The sequence below is a fragment of the Marmota flaviventris genome, chromosome 8 (genome assembly GCF_047511675.1).
Source record: "Marmota flaviventris isolate mMarFla1 chromosome 8, mMarFla1.hap1, whole genome shotgun sequence".
NCBI classification, from domain to species: Eukaryota; Metazoa; Chordata; class Mammalia; order Rodentia; family Sciuridae; genus Marmota; species Marmota flaviventris.
This window is the reverse complement of record NC_092505.1, coordinates 5,052,034-5,058,478: the sequence shown is the minus strand read 5'-3', so window position 1 is coordinate 5,058,478 and position 6,445 is coordinate 5,052,034. Positions and strand designations below refer to the sequence as shown.

Here is a 6,445-nt window from a genome sequence, read left to right as displayed (position 1 = left end):
TTGTGGTGGTGTGAGAGTGGGGCCCAAGGGGCTATTAGATTGCTAAGAAGGACAAATGCCTTTCTCTCAGAGTGAGCTCTCATTCCTGTGGCACTGGATTAACCACCCCTAGGGCAGGGTTATAAAACGGAGCCACTTCCACCCCATTGTTTCCTTTCTGCATGTGCCTGCTTGCCTGTCTCTTCCTGCCATGAGTTGAAGCAGCAGAGGTCCCAGCTGACTTCATGCTGCTGGACTTCCCAGCCTTTAAAACTTTGAGCCCAAATAAGTCTCCATCCTTTATAAAATACCAAGTCTCCACTATTCTATTATAGTGACAAGAAATGGACTAAGAGAGTATCTTAAAAGAGTCTGAATTTTGCTTGATACTTAAAGATCTAGCAGGAGCTAAGTAGGCAGAAAGACAGTGAAGGCACTCTGGGAAGAGGGATGGCCTGGAAGACAGTGGGATCCAAGAGCATGTGGCCATTCAGGGGGGTCCTCCTCGGGGTAGGATGCGGAGCTTTTGGTAGAACCTGGGTCTCAGGTGGGTGAAGACCAGAGCCAGGCAAGTGAAGGAGGCGGGAGCAGTCCTACACAGGGCCTTCCACTCCCCAAACTTCTGTTCACACAGCTCAGTGCAGAGTGGTTTGTGTTTTGCAGAGCCTACGACTCAAGCAGTATAGACGTTGTTAGAGAAATACACAGGATATGGGACCGAGTTTATACCCTCAGAGCCACGTGCAGTTGACAACTCAGAGCAAGGGCTCAACTCTGAGACTGGAGGCAAAGATTGACAAACCAAGTCAGTGAAACACTCCAGAGCTGTTAAGCACCATTCTTCAAGTTGTTGGTAGGACAGTTTTATTGCAACTTGCCTTTTTAAAAAAACAGGCTGTGTTTTGAGACCTATCCATGCTAATACATGCATATCTATTTCATTCTCTGCTATGATTCATCTTATCCCATTTTCTTTTTTTTCTTTCCGGAAAGTACTTTTAAAAAATTTAATTTATTATATATGTCAGCAGAATGCATTACCATTCATATTAAACATATAGAGCACAATTTTTCCTATCTCTGGTTATACACCCCATTTTTTAAAAATAACTTTTTTCTATTTATTCATTTGTATGGGGGCTGAGGATCGAACTCAGGGCCTCACATGTGCTAGGCAAGCACTCTACCACTGAGCTATAGCCCTAGCCTCACCCCCCATTTTCTTTTAATATCTTTTTTTTTTTCCTCTGACAATTTTTAATGGGATACCCTGTGATATTTCTGTTTTTTCAAATCTTTTTTTTTAAGTTGTAAATGGACGCATATATCTTTATTTATTTTTATGTGGTGCTGAAGATTGAACCCAGGGCCTCACACATGCGAGCCAAGTGCTCTACCACTGAGCCCCAGCCCCAGCCCCTGTGATATTTCAGTACATGTATACATCGTGTAATGTTTAGATCAGGCTAAACATATGTGTCATTTCTTTATGATGAGAACGTTCAAACTCCCTTCTTGGGGCTTTTTGAAATGTGCTGTGTGTTATCACTATCTACAGCCAGCCTCCCGTGAGCAGCACCCCAGGACTTCCTGCTCCTGTCTTGACTGTAACTAAGTTCCCATTGGTCAACCCAGACCATCTCTCCCCTCACTCCTCCTTTCCCCAGCATCTGGAAACCATTGTTCTACTCTCAATTTCTATGAGACCTACTTTAAAAAATTTCTCCTGCGTAAGATCACCAGGCATTGACTTTCGGTGCCTGGCTTATTTCAGTTAACATGATGGCCTCTGCTTCCTGGTTCCATGTTATTGCAGTAATCTCAGTCTTTGCTCCCATCCTGATTTGTACTTGGAGTCGTGGTATTTCATGGAATTCTCTTCACAGGGAAGAAAGGGGTGGCCAAAGGATAAAACCCAGCCTAGAGGGACCTCAGAGGCTGTCTAGTCCAGATTCTTCTTTCCTCAGAGGAGGATCATGAAGCATAGGGGCAGAGGTGACTTGTCTGTAGATATCCCTCTGATCACAGCGCAGCCTGTGCTGAACTTGCTGCTGTTAGCGTGGCTCAGGGTTACAGGTGTTCACTTGGGAAGGTACTTCAGGTACCCTTGGAAAGGCGGACACTTGGAGATGCTATGGCTTGTCCCAGTGTCATATTGTCATAAACCACACTGTAGAGAAGAATCAGTGAGGGTAAGTCATCTTGCCAGGCCACATGGAGGAACTCCTGACAATTATGCAGAAACACATATCTAGAAAATGATACAAAGTGTTGTAAGCAGCATTATTGCTTTTAGAAAAATCTCCTTGTCTCCAGCAGGCTGCCCCAGGTCAAGTACCAGGCAAGGCTTCCCAGGAAGCTTTGTAAGCTAGTGTTTGCTCCATAAAGTCTACCTCCATTCTTTAAAAGCGTCTGTTCACAGCTGATCAAATGAACACCCTTCTTGATATGCTATTTCAGGCAGAGCCTTGGTTGCATAAGCAGGGTTTTGAGTTATGCCCTGGCAAACAGGAAAACAGATTCCTATTAAAGCTATGCAAATAACTGTACTGCCACAAAAAGTAAAATGTATTCCAATTCGACAAGTAGAGTCAATAAAAAATTTTGAATTCCATAGGGTTCGGCAGGGAGAATAAGATGTCATATGTTTCATTTTGATTTACATATCCAGAAAATTGATCATTAAAATAACACCAGCAATATTCCAAACAAAAACTCCTCTCACTTGTCACTGCTTCATTTAGTCCTGAGTGACTGATTCTTATTCCCCAGGGTCTTGGGGTAGTGGTCTCAGGGGCCCATCTGCTCTTAGTGTGCTGGGCTTGTCACGCTTCCTCTGGTGTGGTCCCCACGTTCTTTATGTGATGCCCTCACAAACCTGTATCCAAGGTACCTGCCACCTAATCCTTTCCTTCGAGGCTCTGAGCTGTTGTTCTTCCTGGGAGAGGAAACTTTTGCACCTGTAGCCAATCACAGAAAACTTCCAGGGAAGTATCCAAGTAAAACAAGCTAAGGAAAACATCTTAGATGATAAAAGACTTAAAAAGGGTGTGGTTTATTTATTACTGATGATTTTTATTTTTTAATTTTTATTTATTTATTTATTTTTGTTGGAAAAAAGAAATTATATTTAGAATTAAACAGCTGGACTTTGTTTAGATGATACCAATTTTGTTGGCGACGTCCAATGCATCATAATCAGGAGCCAGTCGAACATATATGCCTTTTTCTCTCCATTAGGCCTGATCAGGGTGTTAACCTTGGCCACATCAATGTCATAGAGCTTCTTTTATTTATTTATTATTATTAGTTGTTCAAAACATTACAAAGCTCTTGACATATCGTATTTTATACATTTGATTCAAGTGGATTATGAACTCCCATTTTTACCCCGTATACAGATTGCAGAATCACATCGGTTACACATCCACTTTTTTACATACTGCCATACTAGTGTCTGTTGTATTCTGCTGCCCTTCCTATCCTCTACTATCCCCCCTCCCCTCCCCTCCCCTCCCATCTTCTCTCTCTACCCCATCTACTGTAATTCATTTCTACCCCTTGTTTTTTTTCCCTTTCCCCTCACTTCCTCTTACATGTAATTTTGTATAACAATAAGGGTCTCCTTCCATTTCCATGCAATTTCCCTTCTCTCTCCCTTTGTCATAGAGCTTCTTTACAGCTTGTTCGATCTGGTGTTTGTTGGCCTTGACATCCACAATAAACACAAGTGTGTTGTTGTCTTCAGTCTTCTTCATGGCTGACTCAGTGGTCAAGGGGAATTTGATGATGGCACAGTGGTCAAGCTTGTTTCCCCTGGGGGCGCTCTTCCGAGGATATTTGGGCTGCCTCCGGAGCCGCAATGTCTTGGGTCGCCGGAAGGTAGGTGACGTGCGGATCTTCTTCTTTTTATGACTGTGGACACCCTTCAACACTGCTTTCTTGGCTTTCAAAGGTTTTGCTTTGGCTTCAGCTTTAGGAGGGGCAGGAGCTTCCTTCTTAGCTTTCGGCGCCATCTTGGTGAAAAGGCTATTACTGATGGTTTTTAAAAGGAAAAGACTTTAGAGTTAGAAAAGAATAATGCTCTAGATGAGAAAATTTTGTTGTCTCTGTGGCATGTAAAGCAAAACAACGATGTCAATCCAAAAAAGTTTTAGAAAAATGAGTTATGAACCTAATCATTGATCCTATTTTCAAAGAACACACAAACACTGTATCTAGTTTCTTAAGAATGAATGAACTCAAAGGAAATATCAAATTACTCAGAGACATAATGAGTCACAAAGATACCAAGCATTTGGAAGGAATAGGTTGTAATGAGATGCAGTGTGGCTGGAGCAGGCTCTGAATGTCTGTGTATTAAAAAATAAAAGTAGGTAATGGGCTCCCCAAATGAAAAGCACCATCCTGAGATATGCTAGATTCAAATTAAAGAAGAAGACCTGTGACCTGGTTAACATTTAAAATGAGTAACTATGACTGATAATTGTACCACGGGTGTCTGATATTAGGAGAGCGGTGCTGGGAGGGGTGTCTTCCTGTGTTATTTTACCAGGGGAACATTGTCAAGATGGCAGTGGAAAGCATCCAGGTCTGTGTGTAATTAGATTCCCCTCGCTGGCAGAGATAAGCAGTCATAGCAATGTTGAAGCATGGCATTTACAGGATGCTGGTGGGGTGACGGCTCAGTCTCAGCATTTTTATGTTCCAGCAAGTGCTGTCCCCATGGAGCCACCTCACGAAGCCCTAATAATGTTCCCAACAGCTGAACCATTATCACTCACAAGAGCTTTCAAATCCCTCTCTGAGGTCACATCTCCGTCTGATGAGAAGGACACAGTGATATTTTGAGGCAATGTGATTTATGGCCCAAAGTGATCTGTGATTAAAAGTTTCAATATTAATTTATGTTATGATTATTGATCTCCTGTCGAAAGCAGTTTTGACAAATGGCAAAATATCTAAATAAGTGCAGTGATTCCCAGGCACCTAAAGGAAGCCATGCTGACCAGAGCGTTCAGATGTCTTGGACTGACAGTGCAAATGGCAGAAGCAGGAGACAACGGTGAACGCTGGGTGAGACCCGTCAGAGAGATGGATTTGAACAAAAATGTGTTCTGGAATTTGTTAATTTGAACCATAGTAGATGAGCAATAGACCACAGATGCCCTTAAGGCCCATGTTATGGCCCAAGAAGAACAGAAGGAGAAGTACATCCAACTTGACATAAAGCAAGGAGAGATGAATCATGGTGAAAGGCCAGAGTCTGCAAGTCAGGTGCAGGACCTGCTGTGTGACTAGTAGGAGTTCCAGAAGAACAAGAGGCTTCAACTGCTCACCTCAACTGAGATGAGTCCTCCTTGACACTGGCAAAGGCAGAGTGGTGCTGAGGGTTCGGTAGGCCCTCAGGAGGTGCGTCCCAGCTGCAGGAGGGGCCTGGGCACTGATCTGGAGCAGCCTGGAGGTGGAACCCTCTCGATCCCCCTCCATCCTGCCGTTGGTCCCAGCAGTGGTCAACAGAGGTGCCTGTTGCTGGGCAGAGCAGCCCTTGGGAGTTGACCTCACTCATGAGGAGCAGGGAGGAGGGTAGATCCTGGCAGCTAGCCTCCACCTGGCTGCACCCTAGAAGCACTGGGCAGCTGTTAGAATTAGGAAATGCCACATCCAAGGTCAATTAGGAGAAAACCTCCCATAGGGAGCTCCCAAGTGAATTTAGTACTTTGCCGATGTCAAGACTACTTCTATAAATGAAAAGAAATAATAGAAAAATACAAGAATTTTGGAAGGGGATCTGTGAGATCAGGATACTCACACTGAGGATGTCGTTTTTTGGACTGCAGAAAAGCAGAAACGAAAGGGGATGTAGGTGCCCTGGAGGGCTCATCTCAATTGGGGTGGGCAGGTGAAGCCTCTCGGTGGGGACCATATTTGATTGGGATGCAGGATTAGTTTAATGATGACCATTTTGAACAGGAGGTGAACACTGGGATAGAAAAGCCTTCCAGAACATTTATGTTCACAAGGCTGGGGCAGAGCTGGGAAAACACTTAAGCCAGTAGAAATGAGGAAAGGGAACACTAAGGGAAGACGGCCGGGATGCTGTGGATCAACGCAGCAGAGGAATTGGGCCAACTCTATCAGTTGTTCTAATACATCTGAAAAGGCTAAAATTTCCTAGGCGGGGAAAGACAGTTTGGAGTTTTACACTGTTGTTCTACAATTGACGAGAGGGTGTTAAGATCCCTGACTCTGATTGTGCATTTTTTGTTTCTCCCTTTAATCCTGTCAATTTATACTTCATGTATTTTAAAGCCCTGTTGTTTGGCATATTAATATTTATGGTTTTTATGGCTTCCTGATGGACTGGCTCTTTTATGTTTGGTGTATGCCTCTTTGTCTCTGTAGTATTGTCTATATCTGGATTGTGCATAAGTAAAGCTATTCCAGATTTCTTAGGTTTACTGTC

At 43.5% G+C, this 6,445-nt stretch overlaps 1 pseudogene; it reads right to left on the bottom strand.

The window, feature by feature from the left end:
• Positions 1–3,134: 3,134 nt before the first annotated feature.
• Positions 3,135–3,995, bottom strand: LOC114087670 (large ribosomal subunit protein uL23-like; annotated as a pseudogene).
• Positions 3,996–6,445: the final 2,450 nt, after the last annotated feature.